Source organism: Bison bison, unplaced genomic scaffold (assembly GCF_000754665.1).
Source record: "Bison bison bison isolate TAMUID 2011002044 unplaced genomic scaffold, Bison_UMD1.0 scf7180017864029, whole genome shotgun sequence".
NCBI lineage: Eukaryota > Metazoa > Chordata > Mammalia > Artiodactyla > Bovidae > Bison > Bison bison.
In genome coordinates, this window is record NW_011494601.1 from 3668872 (window position 1) to 3673239 (window position 4368).

Consider the following 4368-nt stretch of genomic DNA (forward strand, 5'->3'; position numbering starts at 1 on the left):
TTGATGCTTTTGAACTGTGGTGTTGGGGAAGACTTGAGAGTCCCTTGGACTGCAAGAAAATCCAACCAGTCCATCCAAAAGGAGATCAGTCCTGGGTGTTCATTGGAAGGACTGATGCTAAAGCTGAAACTGAATACAATTTCTTAAAATGTCAAAGCAGGGTGACCAAAACTGTGGATAGTTTTAAACGTTTACATTTCACAAATTAACACTTTTAGCCCGCAAAGTACAATCTGATACAAATTAGACTCTTTTCAAAATAGTCACGTTATTTACAAAATAATGTGATTTGATAGTGCAGTACAAGCAATGTGGGCTGGTCATGGGGCAGAAGATGTAAGTTTTGAATGACCACTTTCCCTTGAGTATTGCTTTGAGGCTACTAGTCTGATGACTTTAAGGAAAAACATTATAAGTCTAATCTGAGAAGAATCAGCCCAATTTTGCTAGCTTTGAAGATGGAGGAAAGAGGCTATGAGTGAAGGAATGGATTTCTGCTCTACAGAACTGTCAGACAATGAATGTGTTATTTTAAAGGGTGGGGGAAGAGGCTAATCAGTAGACACTTCATGAACCTGAGATCCTCCTACCCCTTCTCTCCCATTCCCTTGGAAGGTATGATGAAGTAACTACAAGGAATAGAAGCCATGTAAGGAGAAGGTGTAATCAATTCTCTCAAGGAGAGGGATTGGGAACCAATCAAGGATGGCTTCTCAGAGGAGATGACCACTGAGCAGGGGTTCTGCAGGATGAATAGGAGTTTGTCAAGCATTTAAAGGGGTGAAGAGCATTTCAGACAGAGGAAACGACTCTGAAAAGGCTCAGAATTAGTGAACAGTCTGTACACGGACACCATACATGGTTCAGGGTTACCCATATTAAAGTACAGAGAAAATTGTGGGTGGTGGGGAAGATTGAGCAGGACCTGAGAAAAAAAGTCCTTCTCTGCAGGAAATGGAAAGAAAGTGAAGAGTCTGGAGTTCACTTCCTTGGAAGAAGGTTCAAGTACTTTGAAGATATTTAGCCTAAAGAGGGAAGACTTGGGGGTAGGCAAGAATGTAATAACATCTGCCAGACAATCTTCCCGTGTTTGTGAAGTCTTTAATTTCCACCCCAGAGTGCAGGACTTAGGACACATGTGGAAATTAGAAAGTGATCAATACAGTTTAGAAATAAAGATGACAAGCAAAGATGTCCAAGAATGGAATGGGACACTAAAGTGGTAATGAGTTTCCCAGCACTGGAGGTATTTAAGCAGAAGCCAAAGGGCCATCTGGCAGAAATGCTGACTGGAGATTCAAAATCAGGTAAGAGCAGGACTATTTAATTTCTGAATTTTCTTCCAGCCCTGACAATCTCAGATACTATTTTGTCTTGTATTAGAATAGATTCAAGATGTTGCCTTTGGGGGGAAAATAGTAATCAAAATGTAAATACCATGGGAATAATAGATTTGGCCTAATTATCAGCGATTACTCAGAATTTGTCATTATTTCCCTACAATATATCCCAAAGTTCCGGAAAACAAATCAAAGAAAGTACCACGGCCGATGCCATTAATAGAAGCAAAACACTTCAAGACCGAGAATTTAATTTACTGGGTGAGTTCTTGAGGCACGTTTTTGTTGATGAATATTTATAAAAGTGGGTTAGGCTGGACCTGGTAATGATTGCAAAAATTTTTAATGCTGTCCCCCTCATTAATTTACTTTTAATGAATGACTTGGTAAAGCGTAACCATTTGTACGTAATGATTTCATTAACGGCTATGGCATATGCAACCGTTTTTTCACACGTTTGAATGTCACTTGAATAAAATGATACCTTAAATTATACAGTATAATAAAGTATGTTTGTTGAAACCTGACAGGCTTCTGCCTCTTTGTACTCAGGCTCCAAGAATCCGTTGCATTTGGAATAGCAACAGTTTCACAGAACTGGAGTGATGGGTCTCTTCTTCCATATCCGAGGTTTTTCTCAATACTAGACTCTGGGCTTCCGCCCTAAAAAAAAAAAAAAACTTGTACATGAAAAGTTGGAGCCAGAGAAGGCAGTGAGCCCTTCAGAGCCCCCACAGTCCCACTGTCCTCACCTCAGCCTGTAGAATTTGCTTAATACCCCCCTCCCTTGGAACAGATACCCAGCCAGATTATCCCATAAAAACAGAGCATCTAAGGGCAGAACCCAGCTAGAGGCAGTGCCAGGCCAGGGGCGGGGCAATGAGAGGGGCGTGGTCAGGAGAGGGGCGTGGTCTGGTGGAGTGGAGTCTGGGCTATTGCCCGTTGCGGCAAAGGCCTCAGGTCAGAGCTGACTGGCTCTCATATACTTCCTATAGAACTTTGCGGCGTTGGTCATAAGGCCTGCCATAAGGGTATGCCTGCATACCTCCTTAAGCTTTGTTGAAGCCAGTTTAGGAGACCAGAGAGGCCCCGTCCTATTTTAAATGGGTACTCTTGATAATGCCTTAGCTTAGTCTTATGTCTGTTTCCACAGAGTGCTTATCCAATTTGTAAGTATATTATTTATCTGTTTATTTGTTTAGAACAGGGACCATGCCGCTGAGTTCACCATTGACTCCCCACCCCTAGAACGTTAACAAGTTATCAGAAAATATTCTTGGTGAGGGGCAGGGAGCCGGGGGGTGGGGGCAGAAGAGAAGAGAGTAGAAGAGGAAGGAAGGAAGGAAGGACGGAGGAAGGGAGAAAGACTAATTGAATTAGATTAGAAGCATAAAGCAAAGTAAGCCACTGGCCAAAGAAAAGACATGTTGAGATCAATGCCATGGGCTGTGTGAGCCGCAGTTTCTCTTCCTGCCACCCACCACCCCTCCCTGGAAGGCCTCAGGCACCTTGCTCCAGGTCTCATCAGCCTTGCTCCCCACGATTATTTATTCCCTCCTCTCATGAACGTGGTCCCGGAAATGAATAAGGTGTTTGGACAGCAATGAAAACAATACTCTTCTGCAGGTGTACCATGGTATGTGGTTTTCAAAGTGTCTTCCTATCTTTGATCTCAAATTCTTGCCAGTCCAGTCTACAAGGCAGTTTCATTATTACCACCCCCCCTTTTTTTTTTTTCCAGAGAGAATGGTCTCCGTGGAATTCAATGCTGGCTCAAGGTCACAGAGCCAGGAAATGGCTGAGCTAAGAAGACTTCAACTCAGGTCCTGGGTTATGTGGTTGAGCAGCTTTTAATGTTTCTCAGAAGCTTAATAGGTTGCCTTTCCCAAGGGTGTTTGTATTTTAAAAGGGAATTAAAAAGAGAAGAAAATGCATAATCCAAATGAATGAATTGCAAGTAGCAAAACGTCCCATACAAAAGCATGTGTACAGGAAAGACTGGCACTGGGGCCAGAGGGAAGAGGTGGTCCTAGAAGATTCTTGACATACCAGCTATCAGGATCAAACAGATCTGGGTTCAAATCTCTTCCATTCCATCCACTAACTCAGTGGTCTGGTGCCAGTGCTTTCCATTTCAGAGTCTCTTTCCTCATCTGTGAAGTGGGGATGATAATCCACCTCAAAAAGGTGACATGAGACTGGCATGCAGAGAAGTTGGCACATAGTGGGAGATCTGCAAAGATTAGCAGCCTTACATGCAGCATCAGAGGAGTGGGGCCCGACACAGTTGGCCTCCACAGGAATCAGGGTGCTGGATGGAGCTGGCCCTCACCCCCCAGCCCCACAGGGAAGGGATGGGGAAGAGAGGAGATGGGGAGCCCCGAGCGGCTGCTCCAGGCCCATCTTGGTGCCTAGTGCTGGGCTGGGCTCACCAGCCCCGATGCTAATTGCTCAGCCATTAGGATCAAGCTGGGGCTTTCTGCTTTATAGGAAGGGCCAGGGTACCTACAGCTACGCTGCAGCCCTCATCTTTTCCGTGTCTTCCCCCACCTCCTCCGAGAAGATTTATGGAAAGATTAAGGGGCCTTTTTTTTCAATATCTATTAATATTCATGGCAGTCTTCACAGCCATCTGCTTTTAACGATTTTGTTTGCAAAGACCTGAGATTAAAATATGGCCTGCTAGTGCTCTGAAGCATCTGAACTGAAGGCGATAAAACAAAGGCCTTTTCAGGAGCTCCAAGCTGGCCTGTCACTCTACCTGCAGCGGGGGAGACTAATGACTAGAGGGAGGGAGGGGCGGCTGACGGGCGCTCAGACCTGGCTGAGATTGGATCCAGGGCCGGTGCTCCCCCTCAGGCCTGGCAGGGTTCACTACGGGGCGGGGCGGGGGGTGAGGGATGGAGAGCCCCATCTCCCTCCTGCACAGGGCCCTGAGAAGGAGGGGGCTTAGCTAGGGCAGGAGAAAGATGATGGCTAGAGCATCCAGGAGACTCAGGGCTTTGACGACTCTTAAACCCTAGGATCA